Here is a 10427-nt window from a genome sequence, read left to right as displayed (position 1 = left end):
TCACAGACGGTGAAGCAGGTTTGCAGGTGTCTATCTTTCTCTCCTCCTCTCTGTCTTCCCATCCTCTCTCCATTTCTCTCTGTCCTATCCAACAATGACAACAACAATAAAACAACAAGGGCAACAAAGGGAATAAATAAATAAAATAAAATAAAATAAAATAAAAATGCCCAAAACATGAAAATGAGAATATTTATGAATATTTTTATGAAACATTGGTTATAGAAATTAAGAATCATTCTGAAGTAATAAAATAAATATGCAGATATCTACAATATAAAGCAGAATAAAATAAATGTTACACAACTGATACAGGGAGTGTAAGTCTCAATAATGGGGGGAAAAGTCAGAGAAAAGTCTTAGTAGAAAACACCAAAGTTGAGAGGCTTTGCATGGTTGACAGCATTTTTTTTTACCCCCAGTAAAAACTGGCATGTCAAGAAGAAATAAACATCATGACTATGGAAGCAAGAAAGCAATGGTGAAGTTCAGTAAAGGAAGAAAATAGAGGGAAAATTAAGGAGACCCTACAGAGATCTCTAAGAGGAGAAGTTGGGAAATTGGGGTGTTGGGACCTTGAAAACAGTAGATGGATAGTTTGGGTTTAATTTGGTAAGTAGTGGAGGACCTGGAAGCTTTGGCACAGAGACACGATGTGATCAGCATTGTGCATGAGAAATGAATATTGCAGTGACAAGATTCAAAAGAGAACCAATTTGAATGAAGCCACATACAGGGTTATTACAATGATCCATATAAGTGATTATGAGGACTTGAGCTAGGATAGTGGCAGTGATAATGAGGAGTTGGAAAAGAATAAGCCTACAAATAGCTGATAACCCTGATCTCTGAACATCAGCAGCCCATTAGTTAGTGGATAAACAACATGGAATGTACCCCCCAATCTGTGAAAATGCCTCATGACTTTGTGCTTACTTCAGCAGAGCACTTCCTCTTTTCAGTTGAGGGTAAAATTCATTCTCTTTGCTTACTCTCAATAACTAGATGAAATTTTCCTATGAGTAATAAAAAATAAGAATTCAAATTAGGAAAAAAATTACCAAAAAATTTAGTTCATTTCTTTGAGGATTAAAAGAATGGACTATATGTTTAGTTCAAGTTTACATGGATGACATGGTCAAAAAAAGTATGTGACCTGGTACATATGTGACAATGAATTGGTGTTGTGCTCTATTTAACTTTCTGGAAGAAATAGTTAAGAAGAGACAATTCATTCAAAACTGCCCCTTTGTTGAAATAGCACAACTAATTTTGAGTTATCAAAATTCACAAAGCAAGAAAATTGAAGTTTTTGACTATCCCTCTAACAGCAGGAAAGTCCATTCTGCAACATGATTAATTCATATTCCAATAATGTTTCTAATTAAGTTATACTTATTTTCTATTCTAGTTCCTAAAAATGTATTAAACACTTCATGCTTTATAGGCTCAATTATCAATGATAGACTCTGGATTGGAAAAGGTTAAATTTGATCATTGTCATTAATTTCTTACTTGAGAGGAAAACTCTGATTAGTAATGGCAACAGGATTTTACAGCTGCTTTTTAATTTTCTAATCCTCCTACTGGTGACTCATGCTGTGTAACTTGTCTTTAAATCTCATTGCCAACTTTCTCTTTTCTTTATAAGAATGCCCTCAATGCTAGAAAAAAGAAAAAAAAAGCTAAATGGATGTAGGAATAAGCTATGTTCATTACAGGATGGAGATGTATAGGGGTCTAGTGCTATGGAGGTTAGTCAGGATTTTAGGTCACATTTAGCAATTAGGCAATGTTGGTATAAGTGTCCTTGGCAGGTCAGAGATGAATCAAGAATTTCCAATGAAAGATGAGTCTAGGGGATCCATGAATTGGTATCTTTGAGACACCATGATTTTGTATTGGGTTACAGAGAGCAATTTTTTTGAAAAACACATCACTGATGATAACAGTAAAATAGTTATCAATGTGGCTCTTGAAATTGAGAATTCTTAAAATCGAATTTAATTGAAAAAAGTCAGAAAACTTAAAACTGAGTTAACTAAGCTGAAAATAAGATTGATACTCTTAAAGATCAAACAAGTTTGAATAGTTTAACAACTTAAGTCTATTAAGTCTTAGTTCAAACACAACATGAAATATGAACACTAGCTCAATATACACTGTCTAGAATTGCAAGGATATAATTCTGGACAATATGATTGTGTAGTGTATCTATAGATCTTTGTTGATCTCGTTTGGTTCTTAAGGTGGATTTAGTGATTGCATTTGCAATTTGAGTCAGTACTTTTATTTTATGTTTTATTACATCAAGCTGTACATTTCCTAGTCCCATCTAGGACTTATTGTTTATTAACTTAGAGTATATACTGTATCCTGGAGAAATTATTCCACCTCTGGTGCTACCATACTCTGATGTTGCCAATATTTAAAAACTGAGTCTACCTTTCTAACAAGATTGCTCGTTCATAGCAATAAAGACCATAACTCGACCAGTAAAATCCATAAACAAGTTTATTGCTATACTTCATTAGCTGTTATCATTAAGAACAAGGCCATTAATTAATAATATGAATAGTCAATTCCATATAATACAATGTCTGTTTAAAGAATTTATCCAGGAACCAAGTGGTAGCACATCTAGTTGAATGCACCAAGACCCAGGTTCAAGTCCCCAGTGCCCACCTACAGAGGGAAAGCTTTGCAAGTAGTAATGCAATGTTGCAGTGTCTCTCTCTGTCTCATTCCCTCATCTCTCTCTCTCTCTCTCTCTCTCTCTCTCTCTCTCTCTCTCCAAGGTTATCACTGGGGCTCAGTGCTAGGACTATGAATCCACTACTCCTGGTGGCATTTTTTTTCCACTTTATTGGATAGGACAGAGAGAAACTGAGAGAGAAGGGAGAGACAGAGAGGGAGATAGAAAGATATCTGTAGATCTGCTTCCCCACTTGTGAAATGTCCCTCCTGCAGGTAGAGAGCGGGGTTAGATCCCAGATCTTTGCACAGGTTCTTGCTCTTCCTCCTATGTGCACTTAACCAGGTGCACCACTGCCCTGGTTTGTCTCTCTCCCTCGCTATCATCTCCTTCCCTTTCAATTTCTGGCTGTCTCTATCCAATAAATCAATACAGATAATGAAAAAAATGTAAAAAAGAAAGAAACTATCCTTAAGATTATGTACCCATAGGAAAATTTCCACTACTAAAATCTGTAGCAGTCAAGGTTCAATCATAGAAAGAGAGTCATTGGGATTTGTTGAAACAATTTGACCTTACATATCTAAGGGAATTCCATAGAAAATGTATGTAAAGATTTTTATTTATTTGCATGTTTGCTTCTGATGCATCTAGTACTTAAAGTCATTAGGGAGGAAAAATTAATAGAAAGACAAAGAGAGAAGAAGATCTGAACCTCACAACTGAACTAGAAACTATTCTTATCTCTGTTTCCAGATCTTGCCTGTTTCTTAGAAGAACTAAGTATATACCTGGCCCAGGAGTTAAGGAAATAGAATAAAGATCCGGTGGGAAACAGAGTAGCTACATGACCATAGCATCAACAACAAGGTGTTGCCAGGTGTGAGAGAAAATGGCTGCTACTTCATTTCTGCCTTCCAGATCTCATGCACAATATCTCTTGTGTTCCCTACTAAAAAACAAACAAACAAACAAAAAACCTTCCCTTCTAAGGAGGCTGCAGTCTTTCTGATTAGTGTGAATCACAGTGATATGCTGATATGCTAGTTTCATCTTTTTTTGTCTTAAGTATTAAAACCATTTTTTCTTTCCTACAGATATTCAGAGAAGCTTATTGGTTTTTTGTGAATATTTTTATAACTTTTAACAATCAAAACTCATATTAAATAACCTACTGTGTACTGTTCATGGTATGTTAAACAGATGAGTTTGCTAAGTTCAGAACATGAAGACACAATTTTACTGTGACCAACTGGATTTTTATCTAAATATAGTTGAATGCAGATAGGATCTGTCTCTTGTTAAAAAGATTTACATTTAATTCTCTAAACAGAACCTTTTTCTCATTTTATTTTCAGAGAAAAAGTGGATTATCTTTCCAAATTGATTCTTCTGTTTTTAAGATTTAGCCTCAGTAAAGGAATACAAGTGATGAATATCTGAGGATAGTGTTTATCTCCATGCTGCAGATCTTGCTTAGAAATTGAGACATCTAGTGGGATCATGAGGAAATATTCTTTCTCTTTCTACCTCTCTGTCTCTCTCTCTCTTATCTAAATTCCAAACAAGTACATAATAGCACCACAAACTGTAAGCTTCATTAGTTGCTGTACACCCTTAAACTTTAAGGCTTTTGTGAAAGTGGTCATGTAGCTCAGACTAATGGAGCATTTTCCTCTCTCCTTCTCATTATCAGGCTGTGAGAACAACTGAACTAAAAGAGCAAACATCAAGCACATATGTTTATTCCAACCTGTTGCAAGATTTTCAGAGTTGGCTCAAGTACATGGTCTCTGGCAGGACAGTGAGAATAAATAGGTTCATAGTAACAAGGTAGCAGAAAATTAAGAGAAGGGCCAGCACTTTACCTGATTCCATGGGCATGAATAAAAGTAAAATGGCCTGCCACACAAGAAACATGGCCTACCTCTAAAAAATGTGTGCCATTCAACGGGGAGAAGGAAAATGAAGCTAAAAGAGTATTCAACTCTTGTTAAAGAGGGGAAAAGTCCCTAGTTAGGCAAATGTGAAAGAAAAGGAAAATTTGCTTCCCAACCAGTAAGACTGGTATAGCTCTATGACCATGAAATAGCCCATCCAAATGTTTTTTTCAGGGGAAAGTGCAAAACCAGTCTCCCACTACCACAAATATGCAGTTGAGTTTCCCACATTTGGGGAAACATCAGGGATCAGCACATCCAAAGTGCAATGGATAAGCCATGCCCTCAGAAAATCACCCTTGTGATCAAGGCGTCTCTCTCCTGCCAAGTAAGTATCCCCAGTCACATTTCCTCTTGGAAAAATGAAGCACTTCTCCACAAAATAGTAGACTCCACCAGAAGAAGAACATCAAGAGTTACTGAGATTCCTGAGGAAGAGGAGACAGAGATATGAGTAGAGAACATATTCATAGGAAGTTCAGCAGAAATTTTTTCAACACATGAGCAATGTTCAAAATATAGAAATCTAAGAAGATGAATGCACACCTAAGTTTTTTATTCAAAAGACATACCAAGATACATCACTGTAAAACTATCTAAAACCAGGGAAAAGAAAAAATATTGCAGGTTTCCAGGGAAAGGAAGAAATCACATGCAAAGGTAATAACATCCGGCTTTCATCAGATTTCATATCACAAGTTCTAGTGCCAAGGAGGGAATAGAACCAGCATATTCAAAGTATTAAAAGATAAGAATTGCCAGCCATGAATTCTGTATCTTTCAAATATAAAGGAGAATTAAAGATATTTTCAAATGTTTGGAAACTAAAGGAATTTGCTACTACCAGACCTGTCTTGCAAGAAATATTGAGAAGAGGGGGTAGGGTGATGATACATTTGGTTAAGTGCACATAGTACTAAGTCTAAGGACCTGCACAAAGATCCAGGTTCAAGCCCTCTGGCTCCCCACCTGTAGGGAGAATGCTTCACAAGTGGTGAAGCAGTTCTTCAGGTTTTTTTTTTCTCTCTCTCTCTCCCTCTCTCTTCACTTTCTAGATCCCCCTCCCCTTTCAGTTTCTCACTGTACTATCCAATAAAATGGAAAAAATGGACACCAGAAGCAGTGGATTTGTAGTGATGGCATTGAGCCCCAGCAATAACCCTAGAGGGAAAAAATTATTGAGGAGTCCCATATGAAAAGAAGAAGCAAAGAAATTCCAACTTTAATGAAATGATCAGTATGAGCATAGAACGAGGAACACAACAAGGAAAACCAAACACAGGAAAAAGGAGAGCAACATAGTGCAACACAATCCAATTTTGGTGAATCAAGGACAACTTGAAAAAGACTCGTAGATATTGCTAGGTTAGATACAATATTCATTATAATCACAAAACAGAATATATCGCAAAGAGAAATAGGAAACATCTTCAATAGGCAAGGCTATTATGGAAAACTATTCACATAAAACAACAAACAGGAGAAAAAAATTAAAAAGAACATAAAATAACTTCAGAACATAAACTTGAATGGCAAACCACACTTAACAATAATAACCCTTAATATGGATGGCTTAAATTTACCAATCAGAAGATTCAGAGTGACTGAACAGATTAAAAAGCAAGACTCCCCCACACCAATGGACATCTAATCTTTGATAAGGGGGCCCAAAGTATTAAATGGAGGAAGGAGGCTCTCTTCAATAAATGGTGCTGGGAAAACTGGGTTGAAACATGCAGAAAAGTGAAACTGAACCACCTTATCTAACCAGAAACAAAAATCAGCTCCAAATGGATCAAGGACATGAATGCTAGACCAGAAGCTATCAAATACGTAGAGGAAAATATTAGTGGAACACTTTCCCACCTGTATCTTAAGGATATCTTTGAGGATACAAACCCAATTGCAAGCAAGACTAAAGCAGAAATAAACCAATGGGACTACATCAAATTGAAAAGCTTCTGCACATGCAAAGAAACTATCACACAAACAAAGAGACCCCTCACAGAATGGGAGAAGATCTTCACATGCCAGACATCAGAGAAGAGACTAGTAAGCAAAACATGCAAAGAACATAGCAAACTTACTTAGCACCAAAAAGGCAAATGACCCCATCCAAAAATGGGCAGGGGATATGAACAGAACATTCACTACACAAGAGATCCAAAAGGCTAACAAACACACAAAAAATTGCTCCAGGTTGCAGATTGTCAGAGAAATGCAAATGAAGACAAAATTGGGATAACCTCTTTACCCCTGTGAGAATGGCATACATCAAAAAGGACAGCAGCAAGAAATGCTGGAGAGACTGTGGGGACAAAGGAGCCCTTCCGCACTACTTGTGGGAATGTAAACTGGCCCAGCCTCTGTGGAGAGCAGTCTGGAGAACTCTCACAAGGCTAGACATGGACCTTCCATATGACCCAGTAATCCTAGTAATACTGTGCAGCTATTAAGAACAATGAACCCACATTCTCTGACCCATCTTGGATGGAGGTAGAAGCAATTATGTTAAGTGAGCTAAGTCAGAAAGATAAAGATAAGTATGGGACGATCCCACTCATAAACAGAAGTTGAGAAAGAGTAACAGAGAGGGAAACTCAAAGCAGCATTTTACTGAATTTGGAGCAGGGCACCAAAGTAAAAACCCTGGGGTGAGGGTGAGGATGAGGGTGGATGTTCAGCTTCACAGGGTGAAGGGGGGTGGGGAAGGAAGGGGAGATGGGATGGGACACAGTATTTTGGTGATGGGAATGGTGTTCATGTACACTCCTATCAATTTGCAGTCATATAAATCACTATTTAATTAATATGAGAGGGGAAAATTGATTGAATGCCTCAAACTTTTTAAATCACAGACTGTCTTTTTAATACATAGGCTGAGTCTTTCATATGTTGACTCTCTTAAAAGCTTAGTCTATGGGAGTTGGGCTGTAGCACAATGGGTTAAGTGCAGGTGGCTCAAAGCGCAAGGACCAGCATGAGGATCCCGGTTCAAGCCTCCGCTTCCCCACCTGCAGGGGAGTCACTTCACAGGCAGTGAAGCAGGTCTGTAGGTGTCTCTCTTTCTCTCCCCCTTTCTGTCTTCCCCTCCTCTCTCCATTTCTCTCTGTCCTATCTAACAATGACGACATCAATAACAACAACAATAATAACTACAATAATAAAACAACAAGGACAACAAAAGCTTAACCTACATACAGGAATCATAAACTCCAATATGTCTTTGCATACTGTGTTACGTTATAGTCCAGTTTTGTGTGCTTTACTACAAGGTTTGGTTATAGGACTTCTGTGCATTGTAAACTTAAACAGCATGGAAAAGGTTAAATACCTGTGTGCAGATTGTAAGATCTGGACCAGACTTGCTGTGCATATTGTAACGTTAAATGAAAAAAAGAATCCCCTTTGTAGTGTAGTCATGAGGTCTTATGTATGATAAACAGTTGAATAATTTGTCCTCAAAAAAAAAAAAAGCTTAGTCTAGGGAGAACAGAAGAAAGCGGTGGTGCAGCTATATACAAATAATGTCAAAGGACATAAAATATGGTGATGGTGTGTATGATACAGCAAATCCTAACAGGATTTTTTTTTAAAAGGAATTTTTCAAAGTTAAACTATATACCTGAAAGCAAAAATACACAATAATCTGTAGTAAGTCAGTATCAAGTTCATAATGAAATGGTTTCTTCTTAGACTTAGATACCCTCCTCACCTACTTCCTATTATAGCTCTCTCACTCACTCCAAAGCTAACTTTATTAAAGCAAGGATTGCAAAAGCTGGATAAGGCCAAGAGACTGGCATACATTAATGATGACTCTTTAGTCACTATCGGGCCATTCCATCAGCTGGGGCCCTATTCAGGGAGTCCTGAGATTCCCAAACAGACTTGATGGGCCTAGAACTCGAATAAATACACATTTTGTATGCATTCATTTATTGATGGTGCTTAGATTAGCTCCATATCTTGGGTACTGTGAGTAATGCTGCAATAAAGAAGAGTGAATTTATCTCTATAATAAATGGTTTCTATTTCCTTCTGGCATTTACTAAGAAGTGGGACTTGCTGGACTAGAGATCTTTTCTTTTCTTTCTTTCTTTTTTTTTTTTTTTTGCTTACTAAACTTTTTTATTGATGATTTAATAATAATCAACAAGATTGTAGGATAAGAGGGATACAATTCCATATAATTCTCATGACCAGAGTTCTGTATTCTATCCCTTCCATTGGAAGCTTCCCTGTTCTTTATCCCTCTAGGAGTATGGACCAACATTTTTGATGGACTGCAGAAGGTGGTGAAGGGTCTGGCTTCTGCAACTGCTTCTCTGCTGATATTTATTTTCTAATGTTAACACTTGTTATGAGATTCCTTAGTTGTATTCTTAAATTTTCACATTTTTGTGCTTTTGATTTCAGTCAAAGATGTGTTCAAATTCTCTGATTTTTTTTTTTACATACATGAATTAGAAGTTTTTCTAACTTTTTTCTAAGTTTTTATAATTTTTTTTTTAGGGTTTTCAAGTTAGCTCACCTGGGAAGATGTTTGCTTTGTCTTGCATAAGACAAAAGGTTGGAACCCAACCAATATCATAACGGGAGTAACTTTAATGCTAAGTCTCTCTCCCTTCCCCGCCCTCCAAAAAGGTCACCCTGGACTGGTGAGTCCTTGCTGCTATTAAAAAAAGAGTTCGGGCGGGGGAGACAGCATAATGCTTATGCAAACAGACTCTCATGCCTGAGTCCCCCAAGTCCCAGGTTTAATTCCCCGCACCACCATAAACCAGAGCTGAATACTGCTCTGGTGTTTCTCTCTGTGTGTTTCTCTCTCTCTTCATCTCTCTCAAAAATAAAATAAATAAAAATTAAGAAAATATATTTTAAAAAGTTCACTGTTTTAAATTAGAATATGTGAGTTTTTTTAAGTTTTGTTATTTTCTATTTTACTTTGTTATTTTTCAATTTTGTTACATTACAGGCAGAGAACAGAGTTTGCATGATTTCAGTTTTCTATCAATTTCTGAGAATATAGTCATTCCTTAGAATATAAGCATTTCATATGTTCTTGAATATAAAACGGTTATACATGTGTCAAGTTGGTTGGTAGTATCTAGCAACCAACTCTGTATACTCTGTATACTTTTGTTTGAGTTGGTGTGAGAGGAGTGTTAAAATCTTTACCTTTATTTATGGATTTGTCTCGACTTTGCAGATCTGTTTTTGCTTCACATATTTTTCAAGATAATTTTTAAAGATGAACTTAATATTTATTATAAAGATTTCTTTAGTCATGAGAGAAAGAAAGAGAACCAGAACATCACTCTGGCATATGTGATGCTAGAGGTTGAACTCAGGAACTCATGCTTGAGGATTCTCATAGTGCCACCTCCAGAACCACTTATTGTTTTTATGAGAGCAGAGCTCTGCTCAACTCTAGCATGTGACGTATGTTAATGCCAGAAAATTGAACTTTAGATCTCTAGGTTTTAAGGTATGTAAATCTTGTGTCTTAATATTGTGCTATCTCCCTAACCTTGCTTCATGTATTTGAAGAGCCACTATTGAATGCATACACATTTATACTTTTTATGTATTCTTGTTAAACTGACCCCCTTACCATAATGAAATTTCCATTTCTTCTTGCTGATCTTTTTCTTACATAGACTTCACCTAGTGCTAATATAGCCAACAAGACTGTCATGTTTGCATGACATGTCTTTTTTTTATCTTTTAAACAATCTGGATTGTTTCTATTTTGAACAGACTAAATTATATACAGCATATGGATGGCT

General features: G+C 36.5%; 1 non-coding gene across 1 annotated transcript; it reads right to left on the bottom strand.

The window, feature by feature from the left end:
• Positions 1–4806: 4806 nt before the first annotated feature.
• LOC132538359 (U1 spliceosomal RNA) lies at positions 4807–4971 on the bottom strand. The gene has a single exon (XR_009549754.1). It is a non-coding gene; the product is annotated as a U1 spliceosomal RNA (small nuclear RNA).
• Positions 4972–10427: the final 5456 nt, after the last annotated feature.

Source organism: Erinaceus europaeus, chromosome 4, assembly GCF_950295315.1.
Source record: "Erinaceus europaeus chromosome 4, mEriEur2.1, whole genome shotgun sequence".
Lineage (NCBI taxonomy): Eukaryota > Metazoa > Chordata > Mammalia > Eulipotyphla > Erinaceidae > Erinaceus > Erinaceus europaeus.
This window is presented reverse-complemented; position numbering and strand designations above follow the sequence as displayed.